Source organism: Protopterus annectens, chromosome 2.part0 (genome assembly GCF_019279795.1).
Source record: "Protopterus annectens isolate FY-2018-M chromosome 2.part0, PAN1.0, whole genome shotgun sequence".
Lineage (NCBI taxonomy): Eukaryota > Metazoa > Chordata > Ceratodontiformes > Protopteridae > Protopterus > Protopterus annectens.
The window spans coordinates 1962300419-1962327663 of record NC_056728.1 but is presented as its reverse complement, the minus strand read 5'-3'; the positions used below and the strand labels follow the sequence as shown (position 1 = coordinate 1962327663).

At 40.0% G+C, this 27245-nt stretch overlaps 1 protein-coding gene across 1 annotated transcript in view; it reads right to left on the bottom strand.

Annotated features, from left to right (window-relative positions):
* The window catches only part of TUBE1 (tubulin epsilon 1), a 623636-nt gene that overhangs the window by 577877 nt on the left and 18514 nt on the right, over positions 1-27245 (bottom strand). The gene's annotated exons all lie outside the window — the stretch shown is intronic.

Here is a 27245-nt window from a genome sequence, read left to right as displayed (position 1 = left end):
AACTCAAATCAGAATCAAAATCAGGGACAAACAGTCTTAAATGGTTACTACTGGAGCAGTCAAGGGGTCTAAATTCTTTCAGGATCCACATGAAAATGGGTTTACTTACTTTTCGATGTTTTCAGGTATTCAATCTGTGCAGAAATAAGGATATGGCCTATCTTGTCAAATCAAGAAGGGTGTCTGGCCATAACTATGCAGTTAGCCAAGTGGAGTGAAAGTCTAGTTAGGGCTTGCCAGATGGGTGAATCAAACTGGTTCTGCAGGGCCTCAGATGTTGAGGCTTTTCTATAAGATAAGGCTATAGTGAGGGAAGGTGAGGTCAATATGAAGCTATGCAAGTGACAATGGACTTCAGCTTGATTTTCAACTGAACTTTGAGTTTGGGAAAATGGGTAGGTAAGGGGTAAGTCCTAGAGATTATTTCTGTCCAAGTGCATCTTGGGGAGGTCCTCCCTTGGAAGGAATAAGGGTAAAGAACCTGGTGAACTAGGCACTATTTGGAGATGCACACTAATTACAGTAATGCTTTTGCAAGCAATGGAAGAGATTCCATAATAAAGAATGGCTTTGAGACTACTGGAATGGCATCAATAAACATTGACGGAGTCAGTCAGGTAAAGAACTAGCTTTTTCAGGGATGTGGAGATGTGGATGGCAGTGAGAAAGTGGTTCATACACAAAGCTCATTTCCACTCCCACTTGGCCTGTCAGCAAAAGGGTAGAATAGCGTTCATTCCTCTTTATACACATACCCTATCACTGACATGCAGTCTGTGTGGATGGAGAATGCATCGAGGAACAGAGTCCTGAAATGCTTGACCTGCAGAGTGAAGAAGACTGACTCATTTCTAGAATGCTGACTTGCAGATTGTCTTCCATCTAGGATCACACACTTTGGATCAATTGCCCTTGATAATGCCTCACCCTAGAGGCAGCAACAGCTAAAGTGGGGGCAAGTAAGGTTCAGCCCAGACAAAACTTTGACAATTGCATCCAGCAACTCAGTTGAATCTTATAGGCCCTAGATACATTGACCAGAAGAGTTAATACCACAATACCTTCAGAGTCCATAGCAGCACTCTCATATAATGCTTGGCACTGGGAACCATGTAATTCTGTAAATTTAAAACCATGTTAAAAAAAAAAGCAGGAACTGTATTTACTTGAATGGTCTGGTTCACAGTGTACTGATGATGAAGTTAGCTCTGTTTTGAATAAAAAGCAAACCATGTTCCCCTCAAGCAAAAGTAGAACAATGCAGAACTGTTAAGAAAAAATTCCACAAATGTGTAAGGAAGACTGGGAAAATTGTCAGAAAGTAAGAAAAAAGTAGAAACACTGACCTGAACAGAATCATACCATCAGAAAAGAAGTAAATAAGACAAACTGAGAAGATTACAAAAATTTAAAAATGCTTAGTCAAAGTAAGTGAAAATGTCAGAAGTAGCCTGTGGTGGTTGCTTTGATGGAAGTGCTTTGTGTAGCAACAGAAATCTGGAGAGGGAGCTAGCTTGCACAGCACTATAAGGCAGGGGAGGGACCAATTATCTGAGAAAGTTTCAGGTACTAAATTGCCCAAGTACTGCGGTTCATGTTTCTAATGGTTGACTAGGATAGACCTCCTTTATCACTTATCTATTGCATGTGCAACACCTACCAGACAACTTATCAGTGCAAAATTCCCAAGTAGTACACATTCTAACAAATAAACCTTCATTGGTCAAATTGTCAAGCATCTTTGATGGCAGTCTCATGAGGCATTTTAAAAATCATAAAACAAGAAATAACTATTCCCATTACAAATACTATGATACCTGGGTCTGTACCAGAATATCAAAATCCGAATCCACTGAACACTTCATCGACCCATTTTAATCAAAACCTAATATCCTCAAACAATCATTACATCAAAACTTTTCCCATGGGAAGTAAGCAGTGGGCCAACATAACGAAGGCATAAAACCACAAAAATTTAAAACCCACCCTTGTGGCAGGCTACACCCCCCCCCCAACTAAATATAGCAACCCAGAGATCACATTACATTGGGGAAAAAGGGCAAATTCCCAATGATGGCCCATTGGTTACTTATAGTGAGAAAAATTTTGATGTAATGATCGATCGAGGACGTTGGGTTTCAATTAAGACGGGTCGATAAAGAGGTGTTTGGTGGATTCAGATTTTGCTAATCTGATACAGACCCATGCTACATTCACATTACATAATGTGAAACTACAGTAGTGAATTTGGGACCTGTAAAAAAATAACCTAAAGTGCAAACCAATGAGAAAAGATGCTAAATCAATGATAAAGTTGCGTGAGATATTGCAGTCAAGTGGCTATAAAAGATCTAATGCCACCTACTGGACAGAATGCCAGAGAGAGAGAGAGCAGGGGCATTTTTTTATTAAAAGTATATAAACAAAACAGTACTTTATTTTAGTTAAATTCAACAAACAAATACAATTCATTTTAGATGAATTCAAAAAGCATAGGATGCATCATTTAAACAAAAATGTACATAATCCTATTATATAAACTTTACAATTAAAATTATTATATATAATAATTTGACTACATTTTCTTTGTCTTCCCTTCAGATGTGATCATTCTTCCATTTTATCAGTCTTGTCTAATTATTTTTCACCAGGACCTGGACCCCCCCCCAAAAAAAAAAATAGGACATTTGTTGGCTTCTCTATACATGGTTATCAAGACTATATACCACCCCAGATGGGAGTCAAACCCACAACCTCCGGCTTAGGAGATCAATGCCTTATCCATTAAGCAACATCTCTGATATTGGTTGACATTTTCTTGAAAAATATTTTGGCATCAGATTTGGATATGCCATTAGAAACTACAAGTAAACTGTGCTTTTAGATGCAGCAGTAACAAGGTAATGTAATAGGCGCACACTGATCTATATGTGCAGAGTGACAATTCCCAGTAAGCTTTCACATTTCTTTCTGTAATATATTTCAAATGCTGAAAGAACTACTTCCTGGGTCAGAGTAGTACTGGGTTTTAATTGTTATGGTATAAAAGAAAAAAATATGAGTTTGTAAAGCAAATATTCATTCCTATGAGAAAAAGTTAATGTTTGCTGGGGCCCCAACTCAGTAAAATTTTGGTTTATGAAGGACATGAAATTATAACATAAAAAGTTAACACGAAAGCCAGAACATGAGTTATCTCTTCACTGCATTTCTAAAAATTACAACAAAACACAGACTTCATTTTTCTCCCCACATATACTGCCCTTTCCCTTTGCTTGGGAAGAAATCACAAATATAATGGCCATAGTAATGAACTTTGGCATGTTGCTTTCAGAAATGCACATTGAGCCCCCCTCAAAGTCATACCAATTGATATTTAACAGTGGTCATGTAACTGTCCTTTGGTTCCACACAGTCAGCAGCCCAATTTATGCGGCTTCACAGGATTTGTTCTTCGGATGAGACATCTGCTTTGCAGGAACAAGAATTGATCAGGTTTTGTAACAGAGGATACAAATATCAGGATACCATTCATTCTAGAGATGCAGTTATGAAATTAGATGTAACAGATTTTCTAAGATATAAAAATAAAAAAGGCAATTTTGGTCTCTAAGGTTAGTAACTAATTATTGATTTGCTACACAAACATTGTTGTCTGGTGACACCTTGAGGAAATTGATACCTTCCAGATGTCTGTTTTCTTATAGGAAGGGTAGGACATTGACAATAGGACTGTTAGTTTACAGCAGACTGGTTTAGAGGGGCAAAAAAAAAAAAAAAAAAAAAAAAAAAAAATTTGACACACATTCAGCTAAACATAAAAACTCACCAGAAACTTTGCATCTATATAGACACTCCCAATTCCTCTCTTCTTCTACCAGACAAACTCTTACCACTACCTACTTACCACCTTCTCTTCTATATGGTGCTCCCCTACTTACCAACTTATCTTCTTCCGTCTCTTCTAAACTAGAAACATGTTACAATAAAATTGCTAAATTCGCAACAAAAGCTAAATCACTCCTCCCACTACTGCACATCTCTCCACTTGCTAAAGTGGCTAGAACCTCCCAATCAACTCGACTTCCTTTAACTCACTACTGCCCACAAACTAAATTTTCAAACCAACTTTATGCCCTGCTCTAGCAAACATCTTACCCTTTTACATCCACCACAGAGCCCGGAGATCTGCACACCAGAATATCCTCTCTATACAAACCTAAACGTCCCACTGGTCAACTTCTCCTATCTTCTTCCTTAACCAAAAGATGGAACTCCCTCCCTTCTTCTCAGACTCTCTGAAAACTATGAATACTTTAAAACTCAGCTTCATTCCTACCTTGCCAAGCATTGGAAATGTAAATGCTTGCTTCCTCATACAACTTCGCTACATAGTCCTCCACCCCAGGCTGCTCTCCTAAACAGCTGCCTCTCTACATATACCTCTACCCTAGGCTGTCCTCCTAAACAGCCACCTCACTCAATCTAAAAGACCTCCTATACTTCTGCCTCCCTCGAACTCAAATGTTTTTTCTACCTTAAGCATTTATACCTTAAATGTATATATAATGCAAATACATTATTATAGTCCTTGACTTCACCCCCCCTTACTGAAAAAAATTAATCTTTACTACCTGCACTACCTGATACTATCATTCACACCTTCCATAACTATGGCATTCACACCTTCCATGTGTGAACTCCACTTTTACTATCACTCAACCCCCTCTCTAAGAATACTCCAGAAACTATAATCTATGCTCTAACAGTGTATGTCCCACCCTTATCTCTTCCATTTCTGCTAAAACAAATGTACTACAACCTTCAAATTTCTATCCTTCATCTAATAACTGTTTTCGCTATAATTGTGAACTCTTATTAACTGAGTAAACACTATTCTCTTGCCTCTACCAACTTAATTATTGCATAAACAACTTTGTAAATATGTTTAAGAATTGTCTTGCTATTATGCATTTGTACTTTTTCACATTACTTTGTATAATTTCATTTTTGTTTACTTGTATGTAATATGGATTGTATAATTTCATCTTGTTTACTTGTAGGCTTAAAAACCTCAGCTTTGGCCGGCTAACAACTTGGTTATATTCAACTGGACGTATAAGAGAATTTAAGTACCTTTATCTGCACTTTTTAAAAAAAAAAAATACAGTATTTAATTTGATTTAAACTGTGTTGAAGGAATATTAACTGAAGTGGCAGTTTTTCTGCTCTTTAGTAACTTAAACAGAAGCTAGTGTTTGCTGAATTTTGTTATTTGCTAGTAATTACAGGTGTGGGGGTAGCCACATTCTTTGATTTCCTGTCCTTGCCTAGTTAAGTGGTGCATTGTGAAATCTTTTCTGCTTAAAAACCTCAGCTTTGGCCGGCTAACAACTTGGTTATATTCAACTGGACGTATAAGAGAATTTAAGTACCTTTATCTGCACTTTTAAAAAAAAAAAAATACAGTATTTAATTTGATTTAAACTGTGTTGAAGGAATATTAACTGAACTGGCAGTTTTTCTGCTCTTTAGTAACTTGAACAGAAGCTAGTGTTTGCTGAATTTTGTTATTTGCTAGTAATTACAGGTGTGGGGGTAGCCACATTCTTTGATTTCCTGTCCTTGCCTAGTTAAGTGGTGCATTGTGAAATCTTTTCTGCTTAAAACCTCAGCTTTGGCCGGCTAACAACTTGGTTATATTCAACTGGACGTATAAGAGAATTTAAGTACCTTTATCTGCACTTTTTAAAAACAAAAATACAGTATTTAATTTGATTTAATCTGTGTTGAAGGAATATTAACTGAAGTGGCAGTTTTTCTGCTCTTCTGCTCTTTAGTAACTTGAACAGAAGCTAGTGTTTGCTGAATTTTGTTATTTGCTAGTAATTACAGGTGTGGGGGTAGCCACATTCTTTGATTTCCTGTCCTTGTCTAGTTAAGTGGTGCATTGTGAAATCTTTTCTGCTTAAAAACCTCAGCTTTGGCAGCCTAACAACTTGGTTATATTCAACTGGACGTATAAGAGAATTTAAGTACCTTTATCTGCACTTTTAAAAAAAAAAAAATACAGTATTTAATTTGATTTAAACTGTGTTGAAGGAATATTAACTGAAGTGGCAGTTTTTCTGCTCTTCAGTTTTTCCCACCCTCCTTCCCTGTTTTCGTGTTAATCTTGGTGGCCTTGAAACTGCCCGCCCCTCAGCCTGCCTCTGGGCCCATCTCATTTGCTCACTCAACTGAGTGCAGTGAGATCATATTCTGATTTCAGGCACTCCTACTGTGTACAAAGAGAGCATCTGGGAAACAGACAAAAAAAATTAAGCTCATTTCCTGCCTTTCCTGTTAAGTGGTATAGACTATTTGTAGGCTTCTGAGCCCCCAAGCACTTCTGTGTTTGAGGGAAGCCTTCTAGCTTGTTTTTTTTTTCTTATAACTAGCCAGTTTTCTAGTTTCAGCTCTCAAATCTGTTTCTTTGATCTCAGCACTTGTTCAGATAAAAAAAAAAAAAAAATTTTCATCTGCTTTTACTGTACTTGTGTTTCTATCTACTTCATTTTACTTTGGCATCATCTTAAAAATACTCAATTGTATTTATTACTGCTTGGTGTAACTCATTCTAAGCCTTTTGGTTTAAACACTTGGGCTTCGGACCAGTTGTTTTGCACTGAGAGCGTTTGTGGTCTGCACTGTTGTGGCAGAACAGGTAGCTTACATCCTTCTAGGTTGGGAACTGCTGATTGAGGGCTCAGTGTCTGTTATTCTAAAAGTGTATTAATTCTGGTTTAAGCACTTGGGCTTTCAGGCCAGTTATTTTACATTAAGAGAGTTCGTGGTCTGCACTCTTGAGGGAGGAGAGGCTGGACTCTGCCCTTCTGAGCTGGGAATTTCTGGTTAAAGGCTTATAGTGCATGCATATCTGAACTGCTTCTAACTGAAGTTGGTGCGCCTTGTTTGCTGTGGCATACACGGGCCTGCTGGATCTAGCGTTGTTTGTGAAACTTGAGCACTAATCCAGACATTCTCTAAAGTATTCAATTCTATTTATTGCTGCTTGGTTGTAACTTGATTAAAGTGTAGCTATCATTCTAAGTCTTTTGGATTAAGCACTTGGGCTTCAGACCAGTTGTTTACATTAGGAAGGTTTGTGGCAAGCACTGTGGTGGCAGGACAGGTAGCTTTCATCCTTCTAAGTTGGGAACTGCTGATTGAGAGCCCAGTGTCCAAGTGTATTAGTTCTGGTTTAGGCACCTGGGCTGCAGGCCAGTTATTTTACATTAAGAAGGTTTGTGGTCTGCACTCTTGTGGGAGAAGAGGCTGGACTCTGCCCTTCTGAGCTGGGAATTTCTGGTTAAAGGTTTATAGTGCCTGAATATTTGAACTGTATCTTACTGAAATTGGTACACCTTGTTTGCTCTAGCATAGACTAGATCCAGGCCTGCTGAATCTAGCTTTGTTTATATGCTTGTTGTTTGTTTGCTTGTTATTTCCCTGGAAGCTAATTCCACCTAATACACGGCTTCTCAGCGCTTCTGTGGATCACTAGTGATATCTGCATTGCTTACTGTACTTATTTCCTTGTTTCACTTGAAAGAAAGTTACTGTTTGTCGTTTTTGCATTTAGTTACTTGTAACACATTGCACTCAAGTTACCTGGCACTTGCCTAATAAAGCAATTATATAAGTCAGCACTAAAAATTAAAAGCACTACACCCTCACTCCCCACTGGCCCTTGTTTTCAATTATTAAGGAATTCCCAATATTATTCTAGCATGTCCAAAGGTCAGATGTCAATCTCCTCTCCGGTCCAGCTGGTGAATCTGGGAATCTTGAGGCAATGTTATAACTGCCTCATGTACACAGACAACCCTCTCCTCCTCCCACATAACAAAAATACTTGCGAGAGATGCAGCTATTTAGCCACTGGAGGCTGAGCTCTCTCAACTCAGGACTGGCAAGACCAGACAGGAGGAGAAGGCAACTACACACACCACAAAACCAGCCTCACATAATGCTACCACACCACTGAATCAAACGCATAAACACACAAAGACATACTCTGAGGTTCTGAGTAAAAATTTACCTAAACAGCAGAGGCCTCCAAAGCAGACACCCAAAGAACTGCTACCTCAAGACACCCCCCACAAGCAACACATAAACCACAAAAGCAGTGTGCAAAGCAGTCACAGCCCTTAAAGCCAAATACAACACCAAACATACTTGTCATAGGTGACTCCATAGTCAGACACACTGACGTCCCACTCACCAGGCTGAACAAGGAGAGGGTCACAGTAAGCTGCCTATCGGGCGCTAGAATCCGCCACATAACACAAGCACTCGGGTCACTCCACGGCAAGTACAAATATGACACAGTCATTGTCCACGCTGGTGTGAACGACCTGAGACGTACCTCCCTGGACTACATGAAAAGAGACATAGAGGAGCTCTCTGATTATGTGGCCCAGGCAGGTATGACCCTAACCCTGAGCAGTATCCTTCCTTCACCAAGAATGATGCCACAATATAGAGACAAGATGATCAGCTTTAACAATTGGCTTAATGTCTGGTGTCATTCAAAGGGGATCCAGTGTCTGTCTGCCTGGGATGACATGCTTGACAAGCCACGCTGCTTAGCAAGGGACGGCTTGCACCTGTCACCCCTGGGATTCCGGATATTGGCTAAGGCTCTTGCCACCCCCATAGTGCCTTTTTTAGGCAAGGCTCAAATTCTAAACCTACCACCCTAGAAAACAAAAATGGGAAGAAACTGAGGGTAATGCTGCTCAATGCCAGAAATCTAAATCTCAAAATGCACACACTCGAGGCCCTTCTCAGTATGGAGAACATCGATGTCTGTGCTGTAACTGAAACCTGGTTCAAGGCTCCTGAGAGCACCCGGCACTATTAGGTTTTACCTCATATCATGCGTTCCGCCCCAAAACCCGGACCACACCACAAAGGAGGGTGTATCCATATTCATAAAGGATACCCACACCTCCAGGTTGGTGGCAACGCATGAAGCTTGGAAACCATCCAGGTGCAACTAACCATAGGCAAAACTGCTCTACAAATTGTAGCATGCTACAGGCCACCCTCTCAAACTCAGGAACCCCACACAGCCTTCCTGAAGACACTGGAGGGTATAAATGTATCTCCAAACACAATCATACTGGGTGACTTCAACTACCCGAATATAGACTGGGAACATTACTCAAGCCCTAACTTTCTAGCCCAACGGTTCCTGGAGTTCATAAATTCAAATGCCATGGAACAGCTAGTCACTGTTCCCACAAGAGGAGAAAATATACTAGATCTCATTATCACAAACATGGGGACAAAATGCTCCACACCGGAAGTATATCCCTCATTGGTGAGATCTGATCATAAACTAATCTCACTGGAAATCCACATCCGCCCCACCCCAAACAAAAAAGACCACAGTGAAGAACTTCTCTAAAGCAAACTTCACACTACTCAAGACTGGTGTGGTGTCCTTCAAGGCCCCGGAGACAGTGGAAACCACAACCCAAGCTGCGGAAGCCCTTACAAATGCCTTCTATGAACACCTCCAGGACTGCATGGATCAGGCAATTCCAAATAAAACCAAGACTCTTTCCACAAAGGGCAAACATCCAGTCTGGTGGACCCCAGCCATTAACAAACTTTACAATAAGGAGGAGAAAGCTATTACATGATAGAACAAAATCCATAAAAGGGAAGTCACCCCTGATCATTTAGTAAAAAAATACGAGCACTCATAAAATCAACTAAGGCCAATTTTGAGAGAAAAATTGCCATGGATTCAAAGGACAATCATAAGGCCTTTTTCAGCTATGTTAGGAACCTGGGTGGAAACTCCCAGATATGCTCAGAATTAGTCCAAAATGATACAAAAATCACTGAACCCACAGACGTTGCCAACATACTGGCAGACAGGTTCAGTGCAAACTCACCCCTCTCCCCTAAAGGAGAGATAACTATCCCAGCGAGTGTAGCCTCCCAGACATCTCAAATGCGGGTGAAAGCTGCTCTCTCTAAAGCTAAAAACACAGCATCAATGGGACTGGATGGTGTCCCGGCTGTGTGCTACACGAGCTAAATGAGGAATTAAACCGCACATAAGGCAGCTGTTTAATCTCAGCCTTACCACAGGATACGTGCCCAAGGAGTGCCGTCACGGCAACTGTGGTCCCACTCCACAAAGGCGGTGCCTCACGGACCCTGGTAATTACGCCCCATAAGCTTAACAAGTCTAGTCTGCAAAGCTATGGAGAGGATCATAATGGAGCTCATAAACAAAGATATAGGGGACTTGCAGACATTGGACCCGACCCAGTTTGGCCGTCAAGGAAGATCATGCCTTTTGAACTTGGTCGACTTCTTCGAAACAGTCACCAAGGCCATTGATGAAGGAAGGCAGTCCATACAGCCTACCTTGACCTTGCAAAGGCTTTCGACACAATACCCCACTCGGGTATTGTAGAAAAACTTACCAGCTTAAATGTAAACCCATATGTCACAAGATGGGTTGCAAAGTGGCTTAAGGACAGAACCCACAGGGTTAGAGTTGCTGGCGCTATGTCAGACTCCAAGCCGGTCACAAGTGGTGTCCCACAGGGTCGGTCCTTGGCCCCTATTGTTCGGCATCTACTTCTCAGAAGTACAGGCCAACATGGGAGGACTTTGGCTGACAAAGTTGGCAGACGACTGCAAACTGGGCGCCATAGTGGAAAGTGCATCGGACATGGATATCCTTCAGAAGGGACTCACGGAAATAGATAGCTGCTGCCAGAGCCATGGCCTGAAGTTAAACGCCAAAAAATGTATAGTCATACCCTTTGGGAAAAACAAGGTAACCCCAAGCTACCATATAGGTGGCAATCCACTAAGCACAGAAGAGGTTATCAGGGACCTGGGGACCCAGGTTGACAGTGGCCTTTCTTTTGACACTCACGTTGCTAAAGTGGTTAGAAAGACCTTCTACATTGCCCACCTGATCATGAAGGGATTCACATCCAGATCTAGTGAGGTCATTGTTCCCCTGTACTCTTCACTTATCAGACCAATGATAGTGCAATGCCCCATTCGGGATGTATCTCGCCCGACATCTGCAGCAATTGGAGAGACCCCAAAAGTTTCTCACCAAAAGGATAAAGGGACTCCAAAATCTGTCGTATGCTGCCAGATTGAAGAAACTCCAGCTCTATTCAGTCGCATACCGTCTGCTCAGAGGTGACATGTGCCTGACATACAAGGCCATGTCCAACCCGGAATTAATGGACATGCTCCAACTCAAAAAATCCAAATCCACCAAAACCACTAGAGCAAGCGACTTAAACCTTAGCACGGATATAAATAGAACGTGCTGGAGGGGATAGATTTATCACTCAGAGACTCCCTATGCTGTGGAATAGAGTCCCGGTCCATGTGAGGCAGAGCACCTCGCTGGCTCTGTTCAAGAGAAATCTTGACCTGTGGATGGGAGATCGTAGGTTTACCCCGGGAATCATCTCTGTGTCACTGCTGGACAGAGGCACAACAAACTAATGGGTACAGTATTTTTTCATATAAGGGGTGGTGTAAGCCACAAAAATTCGGGCTAGGCTTATAAATGCCTTGGGGCAGATAGCCTAGTATAACTAATCTATGAACCTATGAACCTATGTAATATGGAGCTTTTCTCCCAGGGCTCCACTGAAAACGGGCTCTTTGAGCCCAGTGGACCTCCCTGGTAATCAAACTGGAAATAAATAAAAATAAATAAATGTACTGAAAGGCTGTTGGCCTTGGAATCAGTGTAGTTTTTTTCAATATGTTTCTAACACTACACAGTTTACTACTCATAACACTTTGCGCATATTTAGGTTCATAGGTTTATACTAGGCTATCTGCCCTAAGGCATTTATAAGCCTAGCCCAAATTTTTGTGGCTTACGCCACCCCTTATATGAAAAAATACTGTGCCCATTAGTTTGTTGTGCCTCTGTCCAGCAGTGACACAGAGATGATTCCTGGGGTAAACCTACGATCTCCCATCCACAGGTCTAGATTTCTCTTGAACAGAGTCAGCGAGGTGCTCTGCCTCACATGGACCGGGATTTTATTCCACAGCATAGGGAGTCTCTGAGTGATAAATCTATCCCTCCAGCACGTCCTATTTATATCCGTGCTAAGGTTTAAGTCGCTTGCTCTAGTGGTTTTGGTGAATTTGGATTTTTGAGGTGGAGCATGTCCATTAATTCCGGGTTGACATGGCCTTGTATGTCAGGCACATGTCACCTCTGAGCAGACGGTATGCACTGAATAGAGCTGGAGTTTCTTCAATCTGGCAGCATATGACAGATTTTGGAGTCCCTTTATCCTTTGGTGAGGAACTTTGGGGTCTCTCCAATTGCTGCAGATGTCGGGTGAGATACATCCCGAATGGGGCATTGTACTCATCATTGGTCTGATAAGTGAAGAGTACAGGGAACAATAACCTCACTAGATCTGGATGTGAATCCCTTCATGATCAGGTGGGCAATGTAGAAGGTCTTTCTAACCACTTTAGCAATGTGAGTGTCAAAAGAAAGGCCACTGTCAACCTGGGTCCCCAGGTCCCTGATAACCTCTTCTGTGCTTAGTGGATTGCCACCTATATGGTAGCTTGGGGTTACCTTGTTTTTCCCAAAGGGTATGACTATACATTTTTGGCGTTAACTTCAGGCCATGGCTCTGGCACCAGCTATCTGTTTGCGTGAGTCCTTCTGAAGGATATCCGTGTCTGATGCACTTTCCACTATGGCCAGTTTGCAGTAGTCTGCAAACTTTGTCAGCCAAAGTCCTCCTATGTTGGCCTGTACTTCTGAGAAGTAGATGCCAAACAATAGGGGGCCAAGGACCACTGTGGGACACCACTTGTGACCGCTTGGAGTCTGACACAGCACCAGCAACTCTAACCCTGTGGGTTCTGTCCTTAAGCCAGTTTGCAACCCATCTTGTGACATATGGGTTAACATTTGCTGGTAGTTTTTCTACAATACCGAGTGGGTATTGTGTCGAAGCCTTGCAAGGTCAAGGTAGGCTGTATGGACTGCCTTTCCTCATCAATGGCCTTGGTGACTGTTTCAAGAAGTCCACCAAGTTCAAAAGGCATGATCTTCCCTTGACAAAGCAAACTGGGTCGGGTCCAATGTCTGCAAGTCCCCTATATCTTTGTTTATGAGCTCCATTATGATCCTCTCCATAGCTTTGCAGACTAGACTTGTTAAGCTTATGGGGCGGTAATTACCAGGGTCTGTAGAGGCGCCTTTGTGGAGTGGGACAACAGTTGCCGTCGCCACCCTTGGGCACGATCCTGTGGTAAGGCTGAGATTAAACAGCTGCCTTATGTGCGGTTTAATTCCTCATTTAGCTCGTGTAGCACACAGCCGGGACACCATCCGTCCCATTGATGCTGTGTTTTAGCTTTAGAGAGAGCAGCTTTCACCGCATTTGAGATGTCCGAGGCTACACTGGCTGGGATAGTTATCTCTCCTTTAGGGAGAGGGGTGAAGTTTGCACTGAACCTGTCTGCCAGTATGTTGGCAATGTCTGTGGGTTCAGTGATTTTTGTATCATTTTGGACTAATTCTGAGCATATCTGGGAGTTTCCACCCAGGTTCCTAACATAGCTGAAAAAGGCCTTATGATTGTCCTTTGAATCCATGGCAATTTTTCTCTCAAAATTGGCCTTAGTTGATTTTATGAGTGCTCGTATTTTTTTACTAACAATGATCAGGGGTGACTTCCCTTTTATTTGATATATTTGTTAGTGGTAACTGAGTCGGACTGGGTTATTTACTTAGTTTTATGTACATGCCCTGCTTTTTAGGTAGGGCAAACTTCTCGTCCATTAAAATTATGTACCTCGGAACATCTTAGTGATGTTAGATGCAGTCGCCAGTCCAATGCCCTTTATAAACATACAATAAAGCATCCTACAGCCAGATTTAGGTTTATTATTATAGATGAAATTATGTTTCATACTAAAGATGAATCAGGTTGGCAGAATATATTAAACAAGAAAGAGAAGAAATAGATAATTCAATTAGGGGCACTTTTTTCTCCTGGACTTAAGAGTATTTGGGATTAACCAATGATGTGTGGATTTCTGTTATTTAAGTAGGGGGATGGGCACATTTGGGATCATCACATTGAGGAAGGCTTTATTGCCGAAACCAGCATGCCACTTTTGCTCCCATTGTGGACATGATTATTATTTGAATAAGGAGATTTGTGCTGACATTTGAGTGCTGGCCATTTGTTTTTTTTGTGGAAAATGAATACAGTCAAAGGATGCACATTGTATATATTAAAAGACAGACACGAACCAAAGATTTCAGACAAGTAATTTAGATCAGCTGAACAGGAGCCACTTTCCATTCAAAGTTTTTCTTGAATGGTTCCCTCAGCAAAGATGAGTATATGGTCAACTTATGGAAGGTAATGAGCACATTAGGCTCATCAGCCCAAAAATACAAGATTAGTTATACTGAATGGGCTAGTAAAAGTGTTAATGCATCCCACTAGAACAAACCAGGACTCTGGAAACAGCAGTCTATTAGCTCTATTACTAATTAACATTTTCCACTGATGCCTCACAGTGTTCATATTACCAAATGCTCTAAACAAACACTGCCCAGTATTATGTGAACAGTCCTTAAAAACTGCCAATACCCCATTGACAGTAATAGGTAGACAAGTCTCAGAATCAAATGAAGCTGATCTACACATTAAGCATCTGACAAACTAGTAACCCTTATTCGTTGAAATATAACCCAAATGATGCCATCACTTAATTTCTTGACCCATTAGTAGTTGTACAGGATACCATATTCCCACAAACTACAAGACAATGAGGAGGAAAAGCATGCCCAAGGCTCACTCCTGAAACTAAAAATCTAGCCAAAGAAACCAGGCAATGAAAACATGAAAATATCCAATAAGTTTAAGGATGCTTTATGAAGGCTCTTAAGAAGACTATCAACTAATGCTGCCAAATCATATCTTAGAACTAGACCAGTGGTACACAACGTCTGCCCTTCGATGCAACATCACCCGGCACCCAGACAGTAACCAAAAATTAAAAAAAAAAAAAAAAAAACTAAAAATATGCTATGCCTTACTCCAGTCACACAAACTTTCCAGCACGTGCTTACTTACCTAGTTGATTGCAGTTGTGCACACCTTTAATTTTAGCTGCGGAAGTAACTATTCTTTGTTGTTTATAACTTGTAGTCTGTAAACAGTAGCAACTTTCTTCAAGAGTTTGTAATAAGTCATGGCTGCAAGCCAGAATAAAGTTAAACGCAAAGTTAATGTAGAAAACAGGCAATTTCATGACTGCTGTCTTAAGTAAAAATGCCAGGAGCTGTACCTTATTGTTAATTCATAACGACTTACTATGTTTTGAGGTGGTCCGCAGATGCATTAAGAATTCATGTAGTGGCCCTCCCCACAAAACAGTTGTGCACCACTGAACTAGACAAAGCATTCTAAAGGCATCACCTAAACAACTCTGGTCACATTATAGGTTCATAGATTCATAGGTGTTTACTAGACTAATGACCACAAGGGCCTTTTTAAGCCTAGCCATGGATCCCAAATCTCTGACAAGCTCTGATACCTTGATAAGAGTAAGCATGGGCCTGGGAAAGGAACCATTTACAGGTTACCAGTGTCCATTAGAGAAACAGGTGCCAAACAAGGGACAGATTTCCGGTTTCCCATCCAATTGTCCAAGTTGTACTTGAAATGGGTTAGGGAGGAACTCTGCTTCACATGGATGGGGAGCCTGTTCCATAGATGGGGTAGTCTCTGGGATACATACCTATCTCTCCAGTAAGTCCTATTTATATCACAGGCAAAGTTTTAAGTCTTTAGAACAGGTAATTCTAGTGCTATTTGTTTTGTGGATATGCAGGAGGTCCATCAGAGTGGGATCTGACAATGCCCTGTATGTCAGGAATAGATCTCCCCTCAAAAGCCTGTAAGCAGACAGAATACAGGGATAGGGCCTTGAGGCAGTCTACACAGGACGTATTACTTATGTCATGTATTCTTTTAGTGAGAAACCTCTGTGGACGTTCCAGTTGTTGGATATGCCTGGTTAGGTACTTACCAAAATGGGCATTGTACTCAATGATAGGTCTGATGAATGCCGAATACAGTGGAACAATGACTTTTTTGAACTTGCTATGCCTTTGTTTATAAGTTGCACAACACAGAAGGATTTCCTCACCACTGTAGACATTTGATGATCAAAGGCTAGATTACTATCTGTGCGTGTCCCCAAGTCCCTGACTACTGGGTCAACTCTAAGAGGTGTGTTGTCAACATGATAGTTACCAGGGATGGATGACTTTCCAAAGGACACTATTATGCATTTCTTGTCATTTAGTTTTAGTCCACGGGGCTCTGACAACAGTTTTTTGTCTGTGTCAGCCCCTCCTGGAGAACATCTGTGTCACTGTCAGATTCAAAGACTGCTCCTAATTTGCAATCATATACAAATTTAGTCAGCCAGAGACCAATGACACTGGCCTTGACTTCTGAGAAGTAAATGCCAAAAAGGAGCAGTCCAAAGACTGATCCCTGAGGGACTCCACTTGTGACTGGCCTCTTTGCAGAGGTGGACTCCCCAATTCTAACTTCCTGGGTCCTGTCTGTAAGCCAGTTGGCTATACACCGGGTGGCATACGGGTTTGTACCTAACCTCCTGAGTTTATCAATAATGCCAGAGTGGGGTACTGTGTCAAATGCCTTGGCCAGGTCAAGGTACGCAGTGTGAACGATTTTGCCCTTATCCATTGCTTTGGAGATCTTCTCAAAGAAGTCCACAAGGTTAAGTAGGCATGATCTGCCCTTGACAAAACCAAACTGGGTTGGGTCCAGTATCTGGAGGTTTACTATATCTCTACTGATCAACTCCATGATAATACTTTCCATGGCTTTAAATACAGGACTAGTGAGACTTATGGGTCTGTAGTTTCCAGGGTCTGTAGATGGCTGACTGTTGCCTTTCTTCATTCATGAGGCACAAAGCCTGTTTGGAGGCTACAGTTAACTAGTAATTCCAGAGGCCCTGATAGGTCATGTTAAATGCTATTTAGAAGGCATCCTGGGATATTGTCTGGGCCCACTGATGCAGTGTTCTTGGTCTTAGAGAGTTATAGACTAAACAAACTACCTGCACCAAAAGCATACATCCAAAGAAAAAAAAAAAAAAAAAAAAAAACACCCTGGCTCCAAACCCATCAAGCCACTAACTCAACATAAACATATGCACTAGCAAACATCAGCCCAATTTTCTACTAAAAATGAAAATACACTTTTAGAAGAGCAAAAATGGATAAAGCTGAAACAAAATTGTACAAACTGTACACAGCCTTCCCAAGACTAGCAGACAGGCTCTTGGCCCATATAATTAATTTTTCCTTAACTACAAGAATGGTCCCCAATCAGTTCAAAAATCACATGCTCAAACGGGAATCTCTATCCTCCACAAACCACTACAGGCTCATGGTTAATCTTTTTCCAGTACAGAACCAAAACAAATGATGTCTCCATAATGCTTAACTTTCTTTTAGAAAGGGATTCGGCATCAATACAGCACTTTATCTAGCTACTGATCAACTTTAACAACCTTAGCAACAGTAACCTTACAGCAAGAGTCTGCCTAGATATGACCAGAATCACAGAAGTGAAAGGATATTAGGTCTCATTTTGATCACAGCATTTAAAACAAGTTGATCAATAACTTTCATTAGGCAAGACAAGCAAATCCCATTGGGGTCTGAATGGAGAGATGGTTATAAAAAGAAATTCAACAAGCAAAGGAGACTAGTATTGCTGGTAAATGAATTCATCCTCAAGTCTTTGTTAATACCGTCACAAAGTGAACCCTGGTTTTAAAAAAAATCTGAACATTACTGATATATCTAGACTGTATTTTATATAGCATATTATAATGGGCAGAAGTAGTTCAAAAATAAGGGACAGTTGGGTGCACAAGTCCCAAGATAAAAAGTGCCCAATCCCGGCAGATGCACTGGTGCCAGAACTGGAACAAAAAAAAAAAGTCACTAGAATCCTCAAGACATGAAAACATTCCTACAATGGCGTTAGGTCAGGCCCAGGGGAAGGATGGCCCTCCTGTTGTAGAAGGAAATAGTCCACAAAAACAGACAGGCCAAAAAAGAGCCGTAAGGATGACAGAGTGGACTACTGAGGATAAGAAAATAAATTATGTATTGTTACTACAATGCAAGAAGCCCAGAATTTCCAGACAGAAGATATACAAAATAGATTAAGAGAAAAATTAGAGGAAAGAAAAATACTTGCACAAGAAAAACTGTCAAAAGTTTCAAATGCAAATTTATGTTTGTTAATACAACAGATCCAAGAAAAAACATTATGTAAACCAAGAAAATGTAGGCCGTTTGGAAAAAGAAGCGACTTTTTGAAAGGTACATATAACAAAAAAAAAAAAACACATGGACATGGGAAAGAAAAATCTAATATGATCCAATATTTATGCAAGGACAAAGCCAAATTAATTAATACAAAAAAATTAAGCTCTACAGATATTTGGAGAGAAATACAGGCAAAGGCACCCAGATATGGAAAATTTTATAAAACAAAAAATAAGATCACAAAGGGGAAACATAGAACAGAATATTAGTAATGTAGAAGTAAAATAAATGGAAGCTAAAGTTATGGAATACCTGCAAAGTGAATGGTTTCACTGTTGAAAATTCAAGTCTGGTAATGTCACAGCATGATGGAAAAACGAGTCCCCAATGTAAGGAGAAACAGGTTGGGCGAGAAGTATCTAAAGAAGAAGAAATATGGGCATGGAAAAGAAAAAAGATTTAATATGCTGCAATATTTATGCAAAGGAGAAAGCAAAACTAAATCAATAAAAAGCAGCACCAAAGATTTTTTTTAAAAGAGAAATACAGGCTAAGGCATCTGGATATGGAAAATTTCACAATACAAAAAATATGAAAACAAAAAGAGGAAAAGCAAAAGAGAAAATTAGTAATGGAGAAGTTAAAGAAATAGAAACTGAAGTTATGGATTACCGTGAAGTGAAGGATTTAGTGTAGAAAATCCAACTCTGGTAACATCACAGCAGGATGGAACAAGGAAACCCCAAATTAAGGGGAAACATGGAACAGAAAGCATCTAATCACTTGCCACATGAAGATACTCTGGAGCCTTCACTAGGAAACCAGTACAAAAGTTTATTGGAGTTGCATAGCAAGTGCAGAAGCAGGAAACAATGGCAAATCTCTTGCAGTCAATGTTGTAGAGTGATAAACCAGTGAGTTCCCATATGAAAGAGCAATGGATGATGATTCAGCTGAAGAAAATCTCTCACAGAAAGATATTTTGGAACTTTCTGTAGAATGCCCACAGGAAAAACAGAACAAAGAATGTGCCCTTAGTTTAGAATAAAATTATATGAGGGAACAGTTGTTTGATTTAGTAGACATGGATAAACATATTAAGATCAATAAAAGAAACAGAATACAGAAAGTCAATAACACCCAAAATGTTAGAAGTCTGATAATAGTCTATTACTGTGTTCGTTTGTTTTAACAGAAATTCATGAGCTATACCAGTGTGATATACCAGAACTAAATAGGATATAGTATTATGCAGCTACATTAATAAAAAATAAAGTCTTACCACAAAAAACACAGGGCAATAAGGGAAAGGAAGGGAAGAAATCAAAGGCCATCAAGGAAGTAGCAAACAGAGAAAACATTAAAGCAATTAGAAAAAAACTTTAAAGCAATTAAGACAAGAAGAGTCTCTATTAGAACAGTACAGAGGAGGGAATAGATTAATAAAAATACTTAAGACATGGCAAAAGCAACACGTAGCATCAGAACAAACCAGGATCTATTGTACACTACTGCAAGTAATAAACTAAAAATATCAGAACTGGCAGAAAAACTTAGAAGATATGCAGATAAAATATAATGAAAAAAGTACAAACTAAGCAGTTCATTGATGACCCAAAAAGTGTTACGAGAGAATTAGGGAATAAGGTAAAATGAACAGAAATAACACCAAAAAAAGAAGAAATAAAACACTAAGACCATGTGGAACATAAAGATGCTGAATATTTAGAAGTAAAAGAAAGAGTAAGTTGTTCAAATGTACAGGATATGAAATGGGATAAAGTAAAAGGCCAGAAAAAATTGAAACAAAATTAAGAAAACACATAATTGGAAAACCCCAGGCCTAGATGCAGTACCTAACGTCTGGCTAAAAGTATTAACATCTTTACACAAGGATTTAAACCAGAGTAAAAACTATTTATATATGCATTCCAAATAGACACCAACCTGATTAACAGGAAAAACGATACTGCTCTTTAAGAGTGAACCTGCAAGACAGATTAAAAACTATAGACCAATAACTTGCCTTCCAACAATGTATACAAACTATATACTGAAGTGATGCCAGCAGAGTTTATATTAATTCAAAAGGAAACTCAATAATGGCAATAGAACAAAAGGGTAATAAAAGAAAGTCATATGGAAAAAAGAATCATTTGTTGTTAAAGTCATAACAGAGAATTGTAAAAAGGGGAGGAATTAAGAATCATGGACAGACTATAAAAAATATTTGGCAACACCCCACATTCATAAATAAAGGACTGTTTACAGATGCATACAATACACCCTATATTAATCAATTACATTACAGTGACCATGAAACAGTGGCAAACCACTCTGCAGCTAAAGCCATGATAAAGAACAAGTTATTATCCCAGGGACAACATTTCAAAGGGGGATATTCCAGGGTGACTTGTCACTGTTGCTCTTGTGCCTTGCCCTTAACACATTACGCTAATAGATTAGGTCATGGTTACAATTTGGCTCCCAGAAAACAGCAAAGAGTAAAGACTTTTCTTTTTGTGGATGATTTAAAACTGTACAATCATCAGATGAGGAACTGAAGGTACAACTGCAAGTGGTCAAAACTTTCTCAGATGATATAAGAATGTCATTTGGTTTTGATAAATGTGCAAAAAGCAATCTTTAAAGCAGGAAAGCTGTAGCACCAAGAAAATATCAGTTTGGGATACATACAAGAACTTGAGGAACAGGGAGTGTATAAATATTTTGGAATTGAAGGATTGACAATAAAACATGAACAAATGCGAACAAAACTCAGTAAGGAATATTTTAGAAGACTAAAATTAATACTGAAAATAGCTCTGACATCTAGGAACAGGGTCCATGCTATAATCCAATTTACTCTTCCTGTTCTAATTTACAGTTTTGAGGTGACTATCCCCAAACGGTCTTGGATCAAATGGCCAGGAAAACAATAAAAAATGCTTCACACTTATCAAATGATTTATAAAAATCATTATAAACCAAGATTATATATTCCACATTCTGAAGAAGGTATGGACCCCCTCAAAAATGATTATATGTATAAATTTGTAAGCAAAGGACTACAAACATATCCACTGACCTCACAAGATCCAAACAAAGTGAAAGTTTAAAACACGAGGAGAACAAATACAAGATGACTTCTCTGTTTAGTACAGCAGAAGCATATCAGTGTTATGCAGGAAAGGAAATCAAACCAAAAGTAGACAAAAAAAAAAAAAAAAAAAAAATCAGGCAACAACTGAATGTGCCAAAAAACAAAAGAAAGAATACAAGGAGAAGGACCAGACAAGAAATGTAAAAAAGGCATACATATAGTTGCAAGTACAGAAAACTACTGGAACAACCTTATGCCAATCGGGATCTGACACAGAACTGGTTAAGGAGAGGTGAATTTAAACCAACACACAAAAGGTTAATATTGGCAGCCCACGATAGGAGACTAGGTACACATTGGTTTACCAAGTCCATTGAACATTTATTTATTTATTGACATTTGTTAACTGGGTTTGTCCAACTGGGCTTGTGGCCCATTTTCAGTGGAGACCCGAGGAGAAAAACTCCAGTAGTACATTTTAAACCAGTACAATTTTAAATATTGATTTAATAGCAGTTACAGCAAAAGATTCACATATGTTGTGTTACATGCATAAAGTTAAAGTTGCATTAAAAAGAAGCTAAGTAACAATTTTACAATGATATAATTCAATAGGTCAACAATAAAATGTTTTTTGTTTGTATAAAATTATGCAAATGCATAGTAGACACATTGGAGAGAGAGAGGTGTAATGAGGTACTAAGTATGGTCCTTTTGAGGGCACATAAAGGGAAGGAAGACTAGGTAGGGTCATGGCAAGGGCAGGTTCTGGAATTGAAAAAATAAGCTTTTAGTTCATTTTTAAAGTGTGAAGTGTGGGAGATGTAAGTCAAGGGGAAGTTTGTTCCAAGCATGGGCAAGGGAATGTTTGTAGAGTAGTTTGCCTACTGACCTTTTTGGGTGGTAGATATCAAGTAATTGTTGGCTAGAAGTACGGAGGGTCCGGGATGGGATGTAGCTGGAGACTAAGGAAGATAGGGATGGACAGAAGGAGGGCTTATAAAGAATAGAGTGTAGCACATGAAATTGATAAGATAGCAGAAATTGGGGAAGTTCAAGCCATTGAAGAGAGTTTAAAGAAATGCAGTGGTGTAGGACCTGTTGGGTCAGGGAGTGTAGTTCAGGAATATTATTTGAGATGGATACAAGTGTGGAGTCATCGGCATACTGAATAAGGGAGGATTTTTTGCAATGAGGTGTAACGATGTTAAACAAAAGGGGCCCCAAGAACACCAGTGGAGATGGGAAGGAAAGGTGAGGAGGATGAGAGCCATTTTACAGATTGTTCACTGCCAGATAGATAACTATTAAACCAGGCAAGTGCGGCGGGGGATAGGGGGAGATTTGCGAGTTCGGATAGTAGTAGAGGATGACAGACAGTATCAAAGGCTTTGGACAGATCTAGGAAGAGACAGGAAATTAGTTTATTGTTGTCTAGGGCCTCTGCAATGATATGAGTAAAGGAGAGGAGGGCAGTGGTGGTGATGTGGTGAGGACGAAATCTATGTTGGGTAGGGGTAAGTAAGTGGTGTGTGAGAAGGTGATTGAGAAGCTGTGAGTGAATACATTTTTCTAATACCTTGGAGAGGGGGGACAGAATGGCAATGGGTCAGTAGTTTGAGGGGTCAGTGGTGTTTCCACCTTTAGGAAGAGGGATAGTGAAGAAAGATTTCCAAAGGGTGGGGACAGTTGATTCCAGGATAGATCGATTAATTAGTATAGATATAGGATAAGCAAATGAGTCAGCAGCAAGTTTGAGGAATGTAGGAGATAGATTGTCAGTGGAAGGAGAGCAAGGTTTTAGCTTGAGTAGTAGAGATTTGATGCAAGTAATGGGAACTGGCTCAAAAGAAAACAAAGTTGTGTTAGTGGGACTTGGAGGGGTGGGTGTCGAAGTAAAGTTTGGCTTAGAGGTTACCAGATTTTAGATGGAAGAGATAAAGCGTTTATTCAGGAGGGTAGCTGTTTCCTGAGAGGAAGAGTTAGGGTATAGGGAGGGATTAGAGGGCTTTCCAGGATAGAGGATGTTGTTGAGAGTTGACCAAAATTTTTGAGGATTGGATTTGTTGTTAAGCTGAGCAGAGCTATAGTATAACTTTTTGTCATTAGTTGTATGTTTTTTTGCAAGGTTCCTCAGTTGCCTGTATTTTTGAAGAAAATGTGGTTGTTTAGTTTTAGTCCAGGTTTTCTAATATCCTTTCACAGTTTGGAAAGCCAAAAGACTTGGAGAAACGAATACCCCGCATTGGGAACATGAGCCGCAAAGCATTATACAGAATGCTGAAGTTTATATCACATGGGATGACCCATTACCAACAGTTCAAAAAATAGATGCGAAAAAAACAAATACAGTAGTCCATGAAAAGAAGACAAAAGTAGAACTGCTCACTGAAATTGCTACACCCGGTTATTACAGTGTCTTACACACATACAGGCACAAAGTCATAAAATACCAATATTTGCAGGTAGAAATGAGGGCAGTGTGCAAAATAAATACCCAGGCAGTTCAAAAGTAGTAGGAGCAATGGGTCTCATAAAAAATAATTTACAGTCATATTTAGATATGTTACCAGTACAGGTAACTCCATATGAATTGCAGGAGGAATCAATTCTGGGCACATTGCAGGTAAAAAGTACTATATCAAAAGATTGAAACAATATTAAAAGTGTGAACTTTATTCATATTTTGATTTAGGAATGGGGTCCATTCCCATTATGGTATTAGTTTCTCCAAGTCTTTTGGGTTTCTAAACAGTGAAAGGATATTAGCTCTCATTTTAACCAAAGCATTTAAAAATAGCTGCTCACTCACTTTCATTTGACAAGCTGAGCACATTTAACTTTGTACCAAACACAGTCAGCTGGGTTATGAGCTACCTAAAAGACTGCACATTCCGAGTGTCTAAACTCAGACTATCAGACAATGGAACAGTAAACTGTGGTACACAAAAGGGGTTAGTTCTGGGGCCACTATTATTCTTATTATTTGTTAATGACATCACCCTAGAACTCTCATCCTTAGACCTCGTCTTGTATGTGGATGTTATACTGCTATTAAAAGTAGACAAATCATTACTTTAATTACAAAACACATTACAGGAAAATTGCAACTAAATTATGCTTATAGACAAAAAAAGATAGTAAATCCAAACAAATCTGCTGTGACATTCTTTACAATCATACATGCACCCATTATAACACTGAGCAATCACCTTGATAACATAATTCCTCATTTTACACTCCTTGCTATCATTTAAGGCAGATAAAGTGTAAATAAATTTCTAGCTCAAATAAAATTAGGCTACCAGTTAACAAATGTACAGTTATTAGATGGATAAAAGATACTTGTCTGGGATGTACTATTTCCAAATTTGGAATATGGTCTACTTTTGATATCTCTCCTTTCTGCAGGTACCACACATTGGTTCTTGGATCTAGTGCTTCTGGTGATGCTTCGGATGTGCAATAGATTAATCAGACCTTGATATGACATGCCTTATATGCTAGGAAAAGACAGTCTCTCAGCAAAATGTAGGAGAGTGAGTACACAGACAGAACCTTAAGGTGATCTGTGTAGGACAGGGTATTCATACCCTGGATTCCCCAGGTGAAGAACCTTTTGAGGGCATTCCAACTGTTTCGATTGCCTGGTTAAGTACATAACAAAAGGGGCACTGTACTCAATGATGGGTCTGATAAGGGCTGTGTAGAGTGATACTACAACTTCTTTGGACCTGGATGCCATACCCCTGCTTATGAGTTGGGTGACAGAATGATTTTCTTATCTTGTCTACATGTTGGTCAAAGATCAGATTACTGTCTACACATGTTCCCAGTTCCTAGATCCCCAACACTCAGGTCAAATCTTAGGGATACGTTATTGATGGAGTAAAGAGGTTGGGTGGATGACCTCCCATAGGACACTATAATGCATTTCTTCACACTGACTCAATTCATGGCTTTGGGACCAGTCATTTGCTTGCATTACAACCTCTTGTAGGATGGTACTGCCATGGGGGAACTCTGCGATAGCTCCCACTTCACAGTCATCTGCAAATTTGGTGAGCGAGAGGCCTCTGACATTAACCTTTACTTCCGAGAAGTAGATGCCAAATAAAAGCAGGCTCAACACATAGCCCTGAGGTACTCCACTGGTGACTGGTCTCCTAGTGGAGGTGGTTTCACCAATCCTGACTTCTTGAGTCCTGTGAGCCAGCCAGCAATTCAGCGATTTATGTAGAAATTTATGCCTAGTTTTGAGAGTCTGTCAACAATACCAGTGGGCTACTATATCAAGCGCATTGACCAGATCAAGGTAGGCAGCATACACCATTTTCCCCTCATCCATATCACTGGTGATCCTCAGGTTGAGTGGGCAAGACCTTCCCTTAAAGCCAAACTGGGATGGAGCCAGTGTCTGTAATTTGCCAATGCTCTTGTTGATCATTTCCTTGAAAATTCATTCCACAGCTTCGCCTATCAAACTTGTCAGACTGATGGGTCTGTAGTTCCTGAGGTTGGGTGATGGTCCACCCTTAAGAGGAGGAATGACTGTTGTGGCCCTCCATTCACATAGCATGTAACTTACTTTGAGGTTGTAGTTGAAGAGTGCTTCAAAATGTCTTGCCTGGTTACGTTTTAGGCTATTTAGGAGGCAACTGTAGAGACTGTCGGGGCCTACTGAAGTAGCGTTTTTGACCTTAGCAAGTACCACCAAGACCTACTCACTATTGATAGTTCAGAGGATATACCGGAAAGGATTTCACAAGAGGTAGTGGGGGGTGAAGTTACAGCTAAATGCATCTGCCAGTAGAAGTGCTTCGTCACCCTTGTCAGTGAAGGTTGTGCCATTTACCATCACTTCTTCACACTGCTGAGTGTTACCTTTAAGGTTCCTAACATAGCTGAAGAAGGCCTTGGGAGGCTATTGTGACCTTTTAACTTGCCATTTTGGACTTTATTAGACTTCTTAGTTTCTTGTTTAGTTGAATCATAAAGTTCTTCTCAATGAGAGTTGCTCTTCTGATTTTAGCCATGACTTTTTTCTTTTGTTATATACCCTCTTAAGGATTCCATCAGTGGGGAATGTTTTTGGTGTTAGAGCTTGGCTTACCTTCTTGCACCCTCAATGCTCCCATTTACATGTTTTGTTCAGGGTTCCTGTAAATAATTCTGCATAGGCAGCTGTGTTCTCTGGGTGTGAGGGAGCTGTGAATTTTGACAAAGTGTCACTTCATAGGATGTAATTTGCTTTAGAAAGGTTCTTAACTGTTATGCGTTTAGTTGGATTTCCAGATTTTTATTTCAGAGGAGTTTTGTGATCCAACCTCAACAATGAGGATGTGAAACAGGGGGGTTGGTCTGCAACCCTCTCCCATGTTGGAGAGTACTAGGTCCAAAATGTTTGATGCTTTGATTGGTTTGCACACTATCTGGCCCAGGGTGTTTATATGGATAAAGTTCAAACAATATGACTTGAGTCAGAAGCACTGTATGTTTCCCAGTTTATAGAGTGGCAATTAAACTCTCCAATAAATAGGGTATTTGTCTGGATGGTGAGCGCCTCCTGTAGGTCTAGGTTGTGAGCTTAATGAGCCATAGTGGCAACCTGTATCTGGCCAGGACATGGTAAGGAAAATTGTCTATAGAGACTTGAACATGGATGAACTCCAGGGCATCATCCTGTTTAACCAATCTGGAGTTGCATTT